Below are 20826 nucleotides of genomic sequence, written 5' to 3'. Positions count from 1 at the left end.
TTTTGACCCCCAAAAAACATACCTTCAGTGTTCCCCCTCACCAAGTTTTCCGTAATGTCCATTCACCGAACGTCGCAGTGGCAAGCAGGAAGTGAGATTGTCAGAGGAACCCCAAAACTTTGGGCCAAATAATGACGGGGCGTGAGATCCAAGAAACAAAAAGCCAGAATTCTCCCTGCCTCCTAGGAACGCACCGCTCTGGACAGCAGTGCCAGGCAAATGGCTTTTGTACGACAGATATTTCGCCAGAATTCATTTATCTTCGTGCCAAATGTAAATGTCATAAACCACGAAAACAGCAACAGCCAGTCTTGCCACAATCCAAATAAAAAAAGTCCCTCAACCTTAGCAGTTTAAATTCCCAAACTGCAAAGCTGCTGTCTGGGCAACGCTCGTCTTCGATCAGAATCGGACCTGGAGAGCGGATTGTCGATGCGCGTAGACAGAATCAAAACACGGGATTCCTGTCACAATCATTTTATGAAATAAATAACTTAAGAGGGAAACTTAATTTGTTGATTGGCTCCTGTGATCTGTCTCTATAACAACGTTTCTGTGCTGCTAAGAAAAGATTTTGCATGTCTTGAGTGCTGTTTCGTGTTGTACAAAAATTATCTTCAATGCATGAACAAGAGTCGAACTCAGGCCCGCTTCATCGCACGGACGAAAAAGGTAACAACAAGATTTATTAAGCGCGCTGTCACGTCAAGGCGAACGCCTTCACTACACGCCCTTAACTTGTTTTCGTTTGCCCAATTACAATTAATAGACCGGAGAGAATTACGTGTTGGTTTGACAAGCCCCTGGTCCTTCGTGCAGACCAAATGCCTCGCCATGTCACGTGGAGAATACAAAAGGCCGAGGAATCCCCCCCCCCCCCGCCCCTCTGCAACGAAACAAACAGCTGAAGATCAAGCACTGTTGGTTGATCTTGATAATGCACCAGAATTCTGCGACAGCAATTTCAAGGTCGCGTTTTCAAAAATAAACACGCTGCCCTATTAATTTTGTAGCTAAATAACCTGACCTCCAACTTTAAAAAAAACTTGCAGACCTTCTCGGATGGAAATTCGTGTGGTGTACCAGGTGACCTTGCAACAAGTTTCTTTTTATTATCATTTATGCAGTCTAAATCACAACTTGCAGGAGCCACAGAGATAATTGAACAAAATCTTAGGACGACATAATAAAAGGTTTGCAGAATAACGTAGACACACACAGAAGGCAGCCATCTTCATACTCGTCACCTTGAGTACCTCAAATCCTACAAATCACGATCATCAGAATTTTTTTTTGAACAAATTAGGAATACAATTATTGTTCTGGGGGGTCATGTGACGTGGATCTACGCGCCAATCCAGAGGATGTCCTGGGCAGTATAAATGAGCTTGAAACTATTTCCTATCTTCGTAACACGGGCGCCAACAAATCGCGTTTGTGATGTGGTGACACGCGGCATTTCATCGCGTTAAACGAAGACAAGAGAACGGCATTGTTCGTACGTTCAGATCCAGTGGCACGTTTAGACATGCTCACTGTTGGGCAAAGCGTGGTTTGAGCAGCGACACAATAGCCTCACTGTCAGACAGACAGAAAGACCAAATTGTCTATTTAGATTCTGACGGCGGTCCACGCCATCTCCAGTCTCGTATACAATGGGTCACGTTCATCGTCCGGTGAAAATGACCAAGAAGAGGCGCGTGTCCTGTTTGAGTAACGAGGTGTTGCCTACAAACAGGGCCAGATCATCTGTTGAACTCCGCATACATCGCCTTCAGGCTTCGAAGTAACAGCCAGTTCAGACGAGATTGGCGGCGCATGTAGCTTGCACAGAGCTATGATTCTTTTGTGGAGAGGCTGAAGGAAAGAGACAGCTTGGGAGACCTAGTCGCAGATGGAAGGGCAGAGGTCCAAGGCTCTGGATTGGATTAATCTGGATCAGAACAGGGCCCATTGCGAACATCGCGATTTAACAGCCACTGAATAGACTCGGCTACCCGGACATTTCCGAATTCAGTCTGCATTTATTTCGTTAAACGTTTATAATCGACAGTATCATTCACCTCTCATTATGATTACAATGTTAAAAAGGAGCTCAAGCACTGGGCACGTAGCATTTCCTCAGTTACCACGCGACAGAAGGTGGGTCAAAGCACCTTAAGAGGGGAGTCAACTGGATTGATTTCCCGTAGCACAAAAACCAGACTTTATCGTAATTATATTTTTTTGTAGTTGATGCAGCATCATTAAAATGCTCAGTGAGGATAATTAGAATTTCTTCTGTGCTCAATTAATTTCATCATGGAATTGCTACATAAAAAGCATCTGACATTACATCGCGATGGTCGCACTAAACGTAATGTTACATCCCGCATTCTGGTACCCGGCTTCTTAAAGAGGGCGGCGATACCGAAATACGCAACGGAGCGCAGGAAAGAACGTTCTTATGCGATGGTCGTTAAAGGATAACAGAAAAAGAACTCGGGTGACCCGAGCGAGTGGTCCAATTAACTGAGCAGAACGAAACGAACTGCCGTAAGAAAATAATGGCGCGAGAGATCGAGGGACCACTGAAAAGGGGCGAACATCTCAGGGAAGGGGAACGGTACATTGACATCAGACGTCAACTCCGGGGGCAGACACCTAGGGGAGGAGATTACAGTTACTTAACGGGCCAAAAACTGTTATCGTTTTCTGAACCAGAAGGTTCATCACAGCGTCCACAAAATCCTACACCGGATCATATCGTCCGTCCATACAGGCCACTCCTGGGTTTTCCCAGGCACGTTTTATCTCAACGCTGTCCGACTAAAATTCTGTCTGCAATTTCTATCCTTCCCACGAGTGCTACATGCCCCGCCCATCAAAAAGTCCATAATTATGAAAATGTTTCCAGTTTCTTCCCCGCTTTTCTGTCTGAATACAGACGTCTCTAGTCGTGTGGGCTGCGGTCTGAGGAGACGAACTGATGTTTATGAATGATTATGTAAGGGATATGCTGTCGTGGCCAACTTGAAGAAGCCCCAGGAACTACAGATATAGGTCGAGATTCGAACCGCCGAGCCTCGAAGTGCGCTGACAGCTGAATGCGACTCTGCTCAGAGGTTTGCGGTTCCTCAGGTGTTTGAATGAGGACAGAGCAAGTGACAGCCTGTGGTTCTCCTTAGCACAGTTCGTAGCTTGGTAAGGAGGATTAGCATACTTTGTCCTTGCGACAAGACCTGAAGACAGGCTGACGTCTTGTACGGACTTCGTTTCAGACGCATTTGGAGTCTCGCTTAACGAGAACCCACCGGTACAAAAACTGCTCGCATTTCATACATACAAATAAAGTATTAAGTGTCTCCAAAGCCGTATCAGGCACTGGTTGAGTCCTGGTACACAACAGCGCAGGGCTGTGACGTCTCTTACGCACCTGCAGGACCGCACACTGAGAACCTCGCATCTCACAGAGCAACGCAAGACGAAACAAAATCCCCTCTCCCGTTCCAAGAAAAAGTGGACAGAAATTTATGTGCGTGAAGACTCTGGGGCCAAAGGAAGTTAATTAAGGGTACGAGTAATGGCGTAGAACAGCGCACAAAACCAGTTCGGCTCAATGAAACACAGTAATTATCCACTGAAATATGTAGGGCAAACGGGCCGTATGTGTAACGCACCGGAGTCATTTGGCCCAGGACAAACCGGAGTTTACGAACACCTCGCGGAAATATTACTCAGTACAGGAAAGCACTCAAAAGTGGCTTAAGACATTGAACGAATCTCACGAACATCCCACTTTTTCGGCGCCCAAGTGATTATTATGACAGACAGAAGACGGCACTTCTCGACTTGGTAATAGAAATGACATGTTAATAGATCAGTGGTAAGTAAAGTAAAGTTTGTCCCACTATACGCCATGTAGGCGTTTGGGGTGAGTGGAGGTATAGCTCCTCTCTTCCTCGACCTCGGCACTAGATGGGGGTGAGTGGTCAGCATCACGCCCCGGCCGGCTTTACCCCCGGGAAAGGACCCCCCCCGGTACCCATTGTGGAGGAGGCTGGGTGGGCCCCAGAGCCGGTCTGGACGCAGAGGCTAGAGGAAAAATCCTCTGCCCCCGTCGGGGATCGAACCCCGGTCGTCCAGCCCGTAGCTAGTCACTATACTATCCCGGCTCAGATCAGTGGTAAGTATGTATACCAATTAATTTTATGTTTGTAAGTCTGTACCTCGTTCATAATCTGATCACAGATTTAAATTTGGATCTCGGAATAAACAGCAATTTTTTTTTAAAAAAAAAATCAGTAACATATTCGCGTTTGTAACGGTGATGTGGTGTGTTTTCTAGGAGGTGCGAGCCGCTTTCTTAATTATTTAAAAAGAATTACACGTTTTAGTTCCGCGGTGCAGCGCGCTCATTAGCATGCGAAATCGAATGCGCGCAATTTTTTAATTGTGCCCCCAAGGTCAGAGGTCTGACTCTGCCGATGTGACGGGCATGAAGAATCTCTGCGGCTCGCGACAAACAATGGAAGTTAAACGAAGCGAAACACGCTCCCCACGGCGCGGCCTGTCTTAGGTGAGTGCGCGGTGCCAGCTAAAAATGTACGGGGAACACGAATCGCTCCTTCCCTTCACGACTAGAATTATCATCGCCGAGGCGCGAGACGGCCTCAAATTATTTCTCACACACACGGACCTAGACCGAGAGTTACGCGGATCAACTGCGGTTGTCAGCGCAGTTTTGCTCACTGCTCACTGCCTCCTGTCGTCAGAGAGAAGAGTAGTGGCCTAATGACTGCGGCACTAGGAACTTCCGAAACGTCGGTCGACTTCTACAAGGCTACATCTTTGCAATTTAGGTTTTGCTGATGAATAACAACGCCGCCAAGTTATTTTACGGATTTTATTTGGCGAATCGAAGAATTTGCTATGAAATAAGCGTCTGCAACTAAGTTCACAGCTTTGTACTGAACGCCGACAGCGCTGCTGACATATTTTATGAAATAAATAAAAAATAAAAATATCCGAAAGAAAGATTAGTCCGGCTGACGGAGACACAAATTACAGGCTTCGTAGTTAACGGAGTACAGTCCCGCCAGAGAAGCAAACAGTCGCCCATCTTCACTGGTCGAGTGGCATTTCGTCCTGAAGCAGGAGCAAATTGAGGCGAAGTTTGCTATATTTCTGCCCCAAGGTGACGCAAAGCCCTTACGTGTCTATTGCCTTGTCTTCAGCGAGATGCGACACTAACAGCTTCTTCGCCACTTCTTCATTTGTTCTCAGCGAGACGCCCATCGTGACCAGGGGCGGGGTGTCAGCGCACCCCCTTGACGGCGGAACCCCATGTCTAAGCCCCCATCTCATACCAAACTCGCGTTTCACCCAAGAACGACACAATATTTATATTACATTCAGCTAAATGCTTAATAAACCCAAATGTGATCCTGACAGACAAATCTTAGGTTATTAAATGACGTTATTCATCTGCATAGGTTGTATGCCTTCAAATTAAATTGTGGGGTGGTGTGTGGGTAAGGATTTGTAAGGAGGAGATCGTTACCTGTCTGTAGGTACGATACGAGCAAGTGAGGAAAATCACGAGTATGTCGTCATGACAACGAGAGAGTTACATCCGTGTACCTCCCGAATACAAGTTCAAGAGTGTTGGTTCTGCATTAACCCGCCAGGCGCACAGTTCACTGGCCTTTCCAGTCAAACTGCAAATGACTTCCGGCTCTTTATGTTCGTTAGTAAAGAATTTTGGTTCCTCATGTTCGCAGAATTCGTCAGACGTGTCTTAATCAAGGGCAGAGGAGCCGTCGAGCCGACGTGGTTTTCAGGCAGGCCATTCATCAAGAGGCAAAGGACACGCCACTGCACACATGTGTTCCCGGGACTGGTTTTGCCAGGGACCCCTTAAATTTCGAAATTGTGCAAAACATCGGTTTTAAATCTTACCGAACCTGTCCTGAGACCCTCTGAACTTCCCACGAAATACCTGACACGTCAACCAGAGAGCGGCTACAACCTCTCATTACCTTCATTATCGGTCCAAGGAAGTGCGACTGATGCGGACAATTAACCACAGAGACGTTTCGACAGAACGTGTCTCATGTCAGCGGGGGTTGGAGACAGAGGAGCTCGTTTCCTAATATAAATGACACACAACAAGTACACCCCATGTAGGCACTTGGGGAGGAGAGACGAAGCAGCTCCTACTAATTCCTAACCTCGGCACAAGGTAGGGGCGATTTGCTACTTTCATTCCCAACTTTGCCACAGTTTCGAAGGACTTATTAAGTCTCGCCGTTCATAAGAATTAGTATTTCCCAACACTGCCGTATCAGGTTCCACCATAAAATAACAACACTGTAAGTGGAGACAGCAGTTTTGTAGGGACAAGGTTCAGATGACGCGGTAATTCACCATCGATGGATATTTCAGAAACCAGGAGACGCCATCTTCGCTGCTTAAACCGAATTTTAGGATCGTCGAACGAATCCGCGTGGTACAGGACGTTTTAAACGAGTGCTTCTGAATACGTAAAGAAACTCGTGAATCTTAAAAATGTCTCCGCGGTTTATTACAGGCACAAAAGAAACGTGTCTTGTTTTTGCCTGACGTTATAATCACGTAAAAGTACTGAGTCGGGACGCTCCATCTATCTTAATTTAATTAGAACATATTTTTTTTTTTTAAAAAAAAAAAGGCGAGTCCCAGTTCTTTATGGCACACTTGAGTGAAGACTAGTTTTCTGTGCGTTGGGTTGGTAAGAAAACAGCTTTTTTTTTAATGACTTTCACGCAAAAACGAACGTGTTCGACGACTTACCTGACAAGCGAGGATGACCCTCCTGGTTCTCCTTCAACAGCCCCCCGAAAAACAGCACTTCAGTAGCAACATTCACTCAGTCACAGTGGTGATATGAACTGGTGACACTCTAACCCTTCGTGGGGCAAGGCTCCAAAATCGCTTGACCTCCGACCCAATACCGTACTTTTTGCGCACAAACGTTGCTGTGGTCAAAATGTTAAATCGACTGTGGCTTTAAGAGTTACCGACGTTTCGGAGAAGCGTATTGCCTCCATCTTCACCACGATTAGACCGATAAAGGAAAGCACGACATGTTTGTATCAGCATCCCGCGTTATGCAGCGGCAATGGATAAGAATCAGCGAGCGAAGGCCCTCAGATTCTTCCTCGTTCTCACAGAACGCACACAGCAGCGTAGGAGGATTTCCGATCAAAATTTTGTTTGCGTACCATATGACCCGCCCATCTCATCCTCATCGCAGTAATACCTGGTGAAGAGTACAACCTCGTTACGGAATTTATATCTTTTTTTTTTTATATCTTAATTGCGTCATGTTTGTGTTTTATTGGTACAATATTTTTATTTTCCGTCTATACACAAACTTAAAATAATGTTGTTTAAAATTATCTAAAATTATAACATTCTCAGTAGACACTGCATCTTGTTACATTTTTTGTATCGACGACATGTTTCGATGTGTATCACATCATCATCAGGTCTATCGTTACGGAGTTTTCTCCTGTCACTTCCTCCCCACTTTAAGGTCCAAATATCCCCCTCAACGCCCCCCTCTCTGACATGATCTGTTTTCTCGCTTCAGTGTGAGAGTTCGACGCCCATGCGAAATATCCCAGCTTTTTTAAGATGGCACACGGCAAGACTGTACATTATCCAACTTCATAGCAGCAAGAATTCTGCGGAATTTAATGTCCTCTAAATTTCTCCGTCATCGACATCCTTATCTGTTACTGTCGTTCTGAAATAGTTTGAGTTTATAACAATCTTCCTACTCCAAAATACAGTATAATTTTATGCGCGGACTGACCTAAGTATTTTGGTTGCTAGGGACAACTTGCAAGTCACAAACCAAGCAGGCCATGACTTGAAACGCGAACTTGCCACAAAGTACCCACGCCATTACTGTGGTCATTCTACCACAGCGACTTTGCTCAGCACCTAAGCCGTTTGGCACGAGTCTGATTAAAATCTGACTCGTCTAATGGGCTTGAAATCGTTGTCTCAAATATACGGCTCTATAAATCGGAATTTATTAGAACAAGAAGTAGACAGAAACATATTTCAAAACTGGCACATAACCACGAAGTATCTGGAACGGTACAGCGGGGTGGGACATAAAAATTCAAGCCAATATAATACGGCATTAACCGGTTCCACAGGCCGAGATCCGTGACATTTGTATCAGCTTAAAATCCACTGCACATCGCGCCCTGGCGCGTGGGAGGCCAAATGATTGTTGCAACGTGGTGTCCGGATTATAATATTCACACGATTTCTCACTAAAGTTTTGTACGCATTTCTTGTCTCTCCAGTTCCAGTCAAATGACACAACTCGTCGAAGTCTCCAGACGCCTTCGACGTGGGTCACGAGACGCGCTGGACCATCACGCCGCAAACTGACCGCCCTAGACCTGCGACGGCGACGGCCAGAGCGTGTACCCAGACATCCTAAGCCCACAGTACTCACAACACGCATTTCTTTTACCAATAAAAGCTTGCACTTCACCCATTGTCCGCGACGTTTCGTGAGTTGGCTACACTCCGAGTCTTCGCGTGTTTGGTTGACACTGCACTGACAAAGAATTGCTTCTTCGTTACGAGAGTCTGCGATTTTGCGCTGAACGGACAGCCTGATGACAACTTGGCTTCTGCTTTAACGCCGTTACAGCTCGGCAACCTCTCCGACACAACAGCAACGCGGGTCAGCATATACGTAACTGCCACAGGCGTTTCTTTGACAGGCGCAAGGCCCGTAGGACCTATTTGTCGTCAGGTAGGAACGGCGTAGGTCTCACAAATAAATAATTCACGAAGTAAAATGAAAAATTATATCATTCATGGGAGAGACGATACACGCAGACAAACACTACATACGAAAACCTGAAGGAAACAGAAAACTTGTTAGACCTAGACGTAAACGGGATTATGATGTTGAAACGGATCTTCAAGAAACACAGTAGAGATGTGTGGACTAGATTCATCTGGCTTCGGGTAGGGTTCGGTGGAGCGCCCTTGTGAACACGGCAATGAAGCTCTGGGTTCTGCAATGGGCGGCGAGCTGTACGACTGTCAGCTTAATAAGGACTTGAATCGTACGTCGCGGCTGAAAGGTAGGCACCCCTGCTTCGCATTCGGGATGCCCCATGTTCGAATATAAGAACAGAGACCGGTTATCCCGATGTTCGTGGTTTCCTTCGTCTCCAGGAAAATTCCTTGGATGATGCAAAGGTTATTGTCCAGCGAGTTAAATAAGCCGCAGGAGAAACGGGAAAAAATGGAACAGGGAAGACTCTTTTCCAAGGAGTCAGTCAACAATTTCCAACTGCGCAATATGACGTCTGCAATGCTACCAGCTTCGCAGAAAAAAACCAAGGACAGTGACGCGTTGAAAACAATGCAGAACACATCTGGGCGATGCATGAGAATACATCGTCCCGGTTGCACTCTTTCAATTTCAAATTATATAAAAAAGCTTTCCACATTATACGAAATAATTATATTACTCGCATAACTGAGGTTCCGGCTGAAGAACTAACCGCATGCTAAGTTCAAAAAATGCGTGTAATAAGCACACTGCACTCAGCGGTAATGTAAAAAACAAACAGGTACATCTTCTTAGCCCTGAGCGCTCGAAACGAAGCGATGTTTCAGAATCATGCTAAGTCACATGCCGCCGTACCTTCAAACACACAGGCAAGAGAGCTGTTTCAGCATAAATCATAAGACCACAATCCACAATCCACAATCCCGCTGAAGATGCGAGTGGAATCTGTGGAAAGGGCTTAGGGTGACAACTTAGACCAACTCCTAAGTCGAGCGCGTTCACATTTGCCTTAAACGAAGAAGATCCCGTAGAGTAACTGAATTCTGAAGGAACAGTTATCGCGTTAGTGCCATTTGCCAAACGCGTTATTAACTACTTATCACGGCGAATAATCGGATTTGCTGTATTACGCGTCACGTTAGGAAAACCAAATGAATAATTATAATAATAATCAAGGAAAAGTCTGTGGGTTAAGTCGAGGAGTGCCACGCACCTTCAGTAAATTGGGCTACATTCCTCCAGGTCACGTAGTGCGTGACGTCAGCGGGCCGAATCTGGTCACGAACAAGGCTGTGCCCCCATCTAAAAGCAGACAATTTTTACAACACACAGTTCGCCCGCTGGGGTGAGAGAGAGCAAGTCCACGGCAAAAACAAGCGCAACCAGTTGATACGAAGTGGCGCCCGAAGGACTGAACGCGCTTCCCTTGTCCTCCAGTTCTTCTCAGCCTACTTTCTCAGAAATGAGACGCTTGTGGTGGTCCTCTTCGCGAGAGCATCTGTCACCGATGGACATCTAACGAGTGCTAGCAGAGATGTCACCTCAGGTCTGCACGTAATACCAACATGGAGGCCGTCACAACGCCTGAGGCGCTACTTAATATGACAGATGGACGTCAACGGGTATACTGCGCTCCAGCGTTCTTGGCCCCCAAACTTTGTGAATTGGAACCTCGGAGCGAGTTTGCTGCAAGGGATGGCAGGAGGCCGCGTACAGTTCACTCCAAATAAAATATCACAACGTTACGTAACATAGGAAAGTCGATTTCACTAGAAAATTAACACTGCAGAGAGTATTAGATAATTTTATCTTCTTCACAAATCTTCGGTCATCTTCTAATTCTTCCACTCCTCACAGACCATCGCTTCATCACAACCCCTGCTGCTGGTCACTCCGTTATCTTCAATTATCATGCGTTCAGTAGCGTCTTCGATTATGCCTTCTTGCTCATAATAAATTTGTTCTAGTCTCTCCACATGCTGACATACAACATCCCATTTGTCTTGCCCAATTTCTTCGAATCTCTGGCGACACAGACGCTCGACGTCCTTAATTTTAAATGTCGTGTTCTTGCTTGCTTCTGTGGATCCAGTTCTACGCCGCCGTCAGAACCAAGTTTACTTCCGTTCAGCCAGAAGTCTGACGGTGAGAGGCAGTGAGTGGGCTCGCTCAACTCGATCTTAAATAGATCGTAAGTTCTGTCTACGCGGCAAGAGAATTTCTTTCCGAAACCCACAATTTTCGTCGCGCGACGTCTTTTGATTCGTCGCGCAGTTCTGCGGTCCGTGATCTGAGCTTCGCCCCAGAAGCCGTTTTGCGGTCTCCTCTTTCCAGGCTTCACCGCCACAGGAACAGAAAACGCGTTATTCCCATATTTTCAACTCCTGTTCATACGGGTCAGGGCCTGGAGACTTGTCTGCAAAACCGGACTACGTCCGCATCGTAAAATCAAAATGCAGACGACCGGCTGAAGGCTCGGAGGTAGCAATTCGATGATTATCGAAAGGGTACTGGCGACTTTATCACCACATTGGATCATCAGAAGAGAACTGCTGGAAACAAAACTTATGGCCACGTGACTCAAAACAGAACGGGAACTGGTCACAGTGGACAGGATTTACAACGAACTTCAGATTTGAGATTCTCACGGCCGACAGAATCTCGATGATCGTATTCTGGGTATTAACGCTGCGTTCACTTGTAGGTACATATATGTTTCGAGGGAACATACTGCCTCCATCTTCACGACCATTTATCTACAAGTCCAAAAGACGTTTTTACCCAGACTTTTGGTGTGTCTGGAAAATCACATGTCACTCAATACGCGACTGAGTAACAGACTCGGCCAATCAGCCATCAGCAATTTCAGTAAATCACTTGTTACAAAACAGAGACGTTTCAGTCAGGGGGAAGGTAATTCGGCCCCCCCCCACTCCAAAATGTGCTGATAATCCGAAAATTTAGTGTTTAATAACATGACACAATAAATTGCAATTTGAAACAGGTTCTTCCAGTCTCTCGCCTAACGTAATTGCCACTCTGGTGTGCAGGCCGGCCTAAGAGTACAGTTGAGGGCAGTGAAAACACAACCTTCTTGTGCCCTGGCGCGCCAATCAGACGTTGGTGCTTGAAATACCACAAGAGTCAAGTCAGGGATTTAGGCGGTTGGCTTACGTAACTGACAGAACCACCGAGCTACAAAATATGACCTATAGAAGAAGTGGTGTGATGACGTTCTGACACAGACAACCGGTTACGTGGGACAGAAGTGACCAAACTAGCACCGACGAAAACCAAAATACGAAAATAAAACCAACAGCCATGAAAATACGAAAATAAATAAATAGTGTACAGAACAAAATTAATTAGGTCCTGTTTTTGTGCAGAACACGGGATGGTGGGGGCCCACCGCTGTCGGCATAGAAGCAGGTGGCGCGTACACCGAGGCTGACTCAATTTCCATCGTACATCGACAATTAACAGGCGGTAAGTAACCGGGATGCCACGGTGGTCCAGCGGTTAGAACGCTGGCCTTGTAATCCTGGGGTCTCGGGTTCGATTCCCGGCGGTGCCCGAATTTATAACTTGTGTTGGGCAAGGCCGTGGTCTAGGCAACACGGAGTTTTCCTCCGTGGCATCCCAACAATTACTCCATTCACACACAGAAGAAGGCAATGGCAAACCACTTCTGGATCATCTGCCAAGAACGTATATGAACAGGTCCCAGTCCGAGAAAAGGATGGAAGGATCCTGTTCATATGGACCTGTCGTCAGACAGAACACTAAACAAAAATAAGATGAGGTGGTCTAGCGGTTAGAACGCTGGCCTTGTAATCCTGGGGTCTCGGGTTCGGTTCCCGGCGGTGCCCGAATTTATAACTTGTGTTGGGCAAGGCCGTGGTCTAGGCAACACGGAGTTTTCCTCCGTGGCATCCCAACAATTACTCCATTCACACACAGAAGAAGGCAATGGCAAACCACTTCTGGATCATCTGCCAAGAACGTATATGAACAGGTCCCAATCCGAGAAAAGGATGGAAGGATCCTGTTCATATGGACCTGTCGTCAGACAGAACACTAAATAATAATAAGATGAGGTGGTCTAGCGGTTAGAACGCTGGCCTTGTAATCCTGGGGTCTCGGGTTCGATTCCCGGCGGTGCCCGAATTTATAACTTGTGTTGGGCAAGGCCGTGGTCTAGGCAACACGGAGTTTTCCTCCGTGGCATCCCAACAATTACTCCATTCACACACAGAAGAAGGCAATGGCAAACCACTTCTGGATCATCTGCCAAGAACGTATATGAACAGGTCCCAGTCCGAGAAAAGGATGGAAGGATCCTGTTCATATGGACCTGTCGTCAGACAGAACACTAAATAATAATAAAATAAGTAACCGGAGCGTAGTAAAGAGATGTCACCTGAAGAGTTAATATTTGAATGCCACGATTTAGTCGTTTCCTGGGCTATTTCACGACTCTGGATCCACTGAAGGCGGTATTTGGCGTACAATCAGATGACAGGATGACAAATTGAAAAGGAGTGTGAAGCAACCAGCCACACGAGCGGGCGCCTTATCTACGTTAGTTCCGGGCCACGTCTCTGGTTCAAAGCAATATTTAAACGAAGAAGCAGATTTGAAACTGAGAGGGCGTAGGAAAGAGCAGGCGAACGCGAGGGGTGTCATGAGCGGTGTCTGAACCCGTGACCTCGAAGTGCAAAGCTCGGCTCGGCTGCAATGCGCGCACATGTAGTTGATATCAATTCGATCGCAAACCTCTATTCGACAGCGACCGCGTGAAGGCGGACTGGCCGCACGGAACGAACCTGCGTCTGCCTCGTCGTATCCTACAGCACGCAACTACGACGCGAAACTCCCTCGCGCTACGTTACCAAGACCTGAGACTGTCTGCAGCCCCCCTGATAAATGCCTGGTTCAAAGATGCGATTGGATGAATCCCGTTCAGGGAAATCGATTTAAGGGCGGGCGGAGGAAGTGACCGTGGCCTACTTGGACGTCGTGCCCCGGAATTTTTCTCAAGGTAACTGAGGACAACCACGAAAATCCTCGCGACCGAAATTTAAACCCTTTACCTCACAAAAGCGTTACTCGGCTGAGTTAGACGAAAACTCCCGTTCATACCAAAGACCAACATCTGTATACGGGTAGAAGGACCGAATAATATTACGAACGGGCGTCAGGTTACTCTGAGGCCAGACCGACGTCTCCTGGGCGTCATCTTGTACATCTTTACGAACATTTTGGAGAAACGTGTCACCTCCATCCCCGGGGTAGAATAAAGGATAAGACCGCGCGGCGCCATAAAACTTCCTCGCCGTTGAGAATCTCAGGTCTCTCAGTGTAAATGCCATCGAAATTTTCCGCGTGCGCGAACGTTTCGCAGTTTTCAGAAAAGTTCCATCGATTGCAGTCCGAGTTTCATTAGTCGACGTTTCGAACCGTCAAAGTCACACAAAGCCGATGAAACGCGCTAAACTGCAATGCACTCTGACAAAAGTGGGTCTACCTGCTGAACGCTGATCTTGGTTCACGTTCACCTTGGTCCTTGGTTCCAGCCGCCAGCGACCGCTGGCGTGATGTCATAACACAATGATACATTGCGGCAATTGTATGGTAAGTAGGTAGGAGCCGAGTCCGTCGGAGAGACTCTTGGCGCGCCCAGAGAAGGAGCAATTCCTGCGACCGTCACGTGAAGAGACGCCTTCGGATTCCGCCCTAAGGCGGATCATTGCAGTTCACACCTTCGTACGGTCATCCTACCCCACCTGGTGGCGAACGGCTTCCAGCAGAGAGTTAAATAAAATCAAATGCCTTCCTACGATCAATTACCGTCGAAATAAGTTTCCGATTCGATAGACTTCGCTGTTCCAAACGAATTCCAACTGGAAGCAGAGAAACAGATGTCTGCTTCTCTGGATTCGCGTGCGTGAAGACGGACGCCAGACATTCCCCGTTGCTTGCAGGCTCATTAAATAACCTGGCTACGTAACTCGTGACAGCTTTGAGCTAATAACTTGGCACGCGATGTCAAACAATTTGTTTCCGTAATCGCTTTTTCCTGGCTTTTGAGAGACGGGCTCCTCTATCTTGCTTTCATTTACACACCTTACTGTTGGCCTAAATTTGACATCATGATCGTACTTTTAGGCTCTGCCCCCACCCCCCATCCATCAATTTTATAAATCTGGTAACAGCCCGTATTTCTGAAACTACATAGGTCAAGGATTATTAATTACACGCTGGACAAACACCCAATTTGCGTAAATTTTCCTCCATAATTGGCCTGTCGAATGACGACAGCGAACGCTACCAGTTCGGGAGGTCCTGGATTCAAATTTCGGGCCGGAGATCGGTTATCCCGAGACGTTTCGTGATTTTCCTCAGATATTCCAGGTAAATACAAGGACAGAAAGACTATCTCGAATAGGCCACGACACTTTACTTCTGCACGCTTTTTCTGAGATACTGAGAGTATCGCGAGGCAAGCCAATATTTTTGATCACCCGGTGTCATCCAGACTTAATTTTCTTGTGATTCGTCCGATTGGAGCGAAGTCTTTTTTGCGTTTATGACGCAAATGCATTCTTGCGCTTAAGTTACGGACACTTTGTGGAGAGAAGATAAAAACTGTGGTTAAACGGAGTACCAAATCGCATTCAAAACGCGAGGCGATTCACAGGCAGACCTGAGGTCAGACGCCGCTCGCACCGAACAGCGCACACCACAAAGCGACTAATCAGGATATCGTCAGCGCGGAAAGGCAGAACTGTGAACACCTCGAGAACCGGTGAGCGGATTTCCATAAAATTTTATGGACGAGTTGCACTAAATTCTGTCTAAAAATTCCAGTTTTGGTTAGCCACGTAACAAAGAAACGGGAAATCTATAGGAAGTCCCACACGAATTTATAACAAATAACCTTGGGCCTTGTTTGAAACTTGCTCCTGATAGGCAGAAGGTCACTCTGAATAATACCAATGACCGACTGCCTAGGCCAGTTACCTTAGAGTCAAGACAAATGACCTTGGACCTAGTTGTATGCTTCTATGGGCGTGACCCGCCATTTGCGTGTTTCCGTAGACACGGCCGTTTACCGATGTCTTACAATGGAAATGGCGCGTTACGTAACTTTACGTTTCGTCAATATCACCACGAAAACAAAGAGGGACTTGAACTGGACGGGACACACCAGCTTCTGGTCCTCGCCGATGATGTCACGTCGACGGGCGACGGCAAATATAACAAAAGACACGCGGAATTTTGCGCGCACGATAATGAACTACTGGGTTCCATAAAAGACGGAGGATTTCTTGTCTAGCTGAGGGACTCTTGGTGTGTCGAGACGGACTCCACTCCACGGAGTCAGTCGTGGTCAGGATACATCGTCGGAGTTTTCTCAGAATGATTCAGATTGGACCAGACCCTCACAGACTTGGAAGTTCCAGCAGGTACACGTCAGTTGATATTTCTCATGGAAAACAGGTTCTGGCAATTATACAACAAGGCGACTTGCATCACCGCTCTTATGTAAATGTCTTGGTCTGTAATAATGACATTTCTTCTCTCGCGAATTTAACCCCATGGTCTTTCGCGATTCAGAACTGGGCACGCATCGCAAGACCTGCACATGCACAGGGTAGCTCGTACACAACCTTTCGAGCAGGACTCGAACCCGTGGTAGTGGCGTTCGGAGGGCAGAAGACCGCGGGGCCAGTGCCACGACGTCTACTCAGTTCTGAACTTCCTTTCTGCACGTCTCCTGTCTCAATGTATGAAAACCTAATCTAACCTAACGCAGACGGCCCTCGCTTCGAAACTCGGGACAGTCGGTAGACTGACAATTTCACCTGGCGACTGAAACAGGCAACCTCTGCTTCCACTGCAATGTAATCGTCTCATTCCATGTTAAACGGTATCTGAAGTTAACACAACGCCCTTCAACGATACAGGGACCCAGCGAGCAATGTTCTGTCTGCGTTCCACAGTAAAAAGTATGTAAGACGGGATTCGAAACAATTTTAAAATGCATTCTGTACAAAAAAATACCACTGATGACAGGCAAGTCAACGACTGTACCACTGCCATAAAAGGAATACGGAGTCATAAGAACTCCTTACTCATGAAAAGTAATTTTTAAGAACCATCCGTCGAGACCCTACGACAATGCAGTAACCTCAAACCGGTAGCTCAGTCAATACAGCACAGCATAAAATTGCATCTTAATGGCAAAGCCAGGTTATAAAGACAAGCCGTCTTTTTGCCTCCCTCCTTAACCTCCGCGCTAGACAATGGACCCCCCCCCCCACCCCTCAAACACTCGAGTGTTGGCACAGTAAATAATGTACCCTCCACAGCCTCCAGAACAACTGAAGTAGGCCTAGGCAGGCACTGCACAAGGGCACAACTTAACCCTTTCTTAAGCCCAGTGGTAAGTATACTTACCACCTAATTTAGCAATCAGTAACTCGCAATTTTTTATCTATGTGTTTCGTATGATTCTCAGAATAAACAGCGTTAACCAGTTGATCCTTGTAATGGTGAAGTGTCGTGTTTTCTTCGCGGTACGGTCTGAATTCTTAAATATTATTTAGACGGGTTAATAGACTCTCATTATGGGTTTCGTACGATCCTCAGAATAAACATCGATAATTTCCTTAATCAGCGTTAACCAGTTGATATTCGTGTTTTCTTCGCGGTACGGAACGAATTCTTAAATAATATTTAAAAGAGCATCGGCTCTTCGGGGATAGTGCCACCTGCGGACGAGTTGCGAAATGGGGGGAAATATTCAAAAGTTTGTGAGATAAGAGACAGTCACGTCGACTCTCTGACGTTTGCGAATTCTTGGTTATAACCCATCTCTTATGCAAACCAAAGAAAGTCTTTCGGATTCAAACAATCAAGAATCTCTGTCGCAAGAGAACAAATTTATTTATATTTAACCTTTGACATTACCAATTACAAATTTTATATCCAAAAAAAAAAATGTAACTTCAGGAGTGAAGTGTTTAAGAGCAAACCAGAGATTCTTTTCATAAGATTCCATAAATAGTTGCGAACCGAGCCTTAGCCCAATCATAACGCATTTCCTGCCATTAGCATGCGAGTGTGAAAACGGAGGAGGGAGTGGGGGAGTCTGAGAACAGAACGGACGGATGGACAGACAGACAGACAGACACAAACAGAAACCGATCGATCCACGATCTGAGGTTTTGAAGCCAGCGAGAGTTTAGCTTTGTCCGTTAAAATCGACTTCACAGATCTTCAATCCTGAAGATGGGCACAGAATGTATCTCCGAAACGTTTATACACACCAAAGTAAGGTACTACACTGGGCACAAATCCAGAAAGAGACCGCTTTATCGTAACTGTAGTTTAATTCATTTTAGCCATCGTATGCAAATTTAAAAGCATTCAGATAAAAGAAGGTACCGTAAATCCTTCCTTCGCCTGCAGAATAGGTAATTAGCAATCACGGCGAAGTGACGTCACCGGAGACTGGACGGGTTAAGTTCGTGGAGGTTTTGTGGGTTCGCTGACAACTGTTTGTTCGCACGGCGTTCAAAGTTCAAGCTTCTCTGACGATGGACCGAAGCATTCTGCTTTTTATTGGGGGCGGGGAGCTATATAAATCGTCTAGGTGTCAATAAACATTTCGAATGTCGGTTGTACTTCCGTCTTCAGGTGACTGGAGGACAAAAGCCGGAGATGTTATGATCCTCTGCGGAAAAAGTTTGTAACCACGTCCAGGTTCACCTGAAGACGAAAGTAAAACCAAGTTCCGAAACAGTGAGTTTCCTTAAAATATCAAGACGACAGACAAAGCCCGAACAGAACATATTAGTGTGGAAAATGCTTTGTATTAAAGCCTCGCCCTGTTTCAAGTGTTGTGCCAGAATGTCCTTCTGTATATCTGATATGATCGCCCTGATGATGGAGGCAGCAAGGTCCTCTGAAACGTCGGTAAACTTCCACCAGACTGCGCGGCGCAACAGCCCACAAGACGGCCATCTTCAGACTCACCGCCTTGAAAACCTCAGATCCTACGTAGGTCTCATTAATTCCGGTCTGTTTGCCTTTCCATTAGATGGCGTCCTCTACTGTTCAAATTTCAAAGGGCTTTTCACCTCTTACATGTTTGTCTCCAGTATTGAAATACTGTTTAGGATCGAACATTATTATTCTTCGTTTTTGCCGAAGTCTTCTCGTTCACGGGGTGTCCAAAGAAGAAGTGGTTAACTGACCGACGTGCGTGTCACATACACATTCAGGGGACTGAGAGACTTCAACGCCGTGTATGAGGCCCTGATGAAGCTTTCTTCCACGCGACTTAAGTCACTAAAAATTAGTGTTTGCGGTTAAAAAACTGAATTTACAGAAAACTGAAGTAAGATGGACGGAGTCTGGAAACAGGTTACTCGCGAGGAAGTCTGCAAATATCAGAACACCCAGAAAACTGTGTAATGAAACGCTTCACAATTTTCTCTCTGCATCAGAGAAATGAATATTATTTAGGGCGATTACACATGAGCTGGGCTGTACATGTAGCACACAAGGCAGCGACAAGACACGAGTACATTTCAATCGGGGGAAACATAAAAACTGAAGTGACCATTCAGAAATCCTAAACGAAAATTAACAGGTAATATTAAAACGAGACTTACGGAAATAAGATACCAAGTATCAAACCTTCGGGTTCTGTAAAATGTTGGAAATTTATTGACCACATGAGCGACTGTCAGCTTCTAAAATAAAGACTACATGGAGTTCGTCTGATTGGCGTCAGATCTGCTGAATAATACCAGGAAGGCGATTAACGATCTCTGTTTAACAATGATGTTTCAATTTTTTGTTGACTGCAGTCTCTTGTGTCGAAGTAGCCTTCGGAACCTGCCCACGCAGCCAGTCTTTAACGAAGGTTATGGAATTCTTGCAGTGTTCATCGTTGGAAGAAACTCGGAAGAATGATAATAGCTGAATATGATTGTTCTTGCTGACAATTTACGCGAGATGCCGCTAGATGTCGCAACTGTTTACAGCTATTCGTAAAACAGCCCGAAGGCTTCAACAACAGCTCGTGATTAAGCGAGCATTTAACTATTGTGACACAAACATGTGATTGTCAGTGAGTGACATGTGACGTCCCTTCTTCCCCGTTTTTGCAATGCACTTAATGACGGCGACCTGAGGACCAAAGAAATTCGCTACGAATTCTGAGAACTCTGATCGTGTAGCAGCGAAGTCCGACGTTCACATAAACGTTACAGGAGTTACCAGGAATGACTGAAACAAGTCGCGGGTTGCCACAATGGCCGACATACCTACATCACCGCGAACACCGTCCACTGTCGGGTGTATGTAGAGGGCGAAGGCGTCGAGATGCCTGATTAAGTAATCTCTTAAACTCCTCCCTCCGACTTCAAAAGTGTGAGACGTTTTTCGCATGCCATAGGTTGGCCGCGATCAGAGACAGAGCTCTCTGATTGGCCAGCCAAATTTACAATTCGGAGCGTGTGACTGTGCTAGACTGCTTGATAATTGGCGACAAAGACTTGCAGTGACTGGTTTTGACGGGAGTGTGACAAGTTTAACGACGCCTGAGTTCAAAAGGGAGCCCCCGGGCCCCTGGGGCGTCCAACTGCCCAGCTTCCCGTCATCTGGAAGGAACGCAGAAATTTTTATAGCTTTTGTGTAGGATTTAATGGCGGTGAATCTGAAGATGGCTGTCTTCTGGGGTTTTGCGCCGTGTAGTCTGCAACCCAGAAGACAGCCATCTAATATAATTTACTTGGACGAAGAATCACAGTCGAGATTTGAAAATTATTCCTGAAGATTTATCATCGTTCTTTGCTGGAACCTTAAATTACGATGACAGCTGAACCCAGCGACCTCAGGCACACGTTGTCCGGGCTCGCTTACGACGATTACCGCTAACTTTAGTTAAGGGC

Source organism: Zootermopsis nevadensis, unplaced genomic scaffold (genome assembly GCF_977971745.1).
Source record: "Zootermopsis nevadensis isolate Lab colony 2312 unplaced genomic scaffold, Znev_1.0 Znev_ptg000061l, whole genome shotgun sequence".
In the NCBI taxonomy this organism is placed as follows: domain Eukaryota; kingdom Metazoa; phylum Arthropoda; class Insecta; order Blattodea; family Termopsidae; genus Zootermopsis; species Zootermopsis nevadensis.
The sequence above is the reverse complement of the archived record's forward strand: the minus strand, read 5'-3'. Positions refer to the sequence as shown.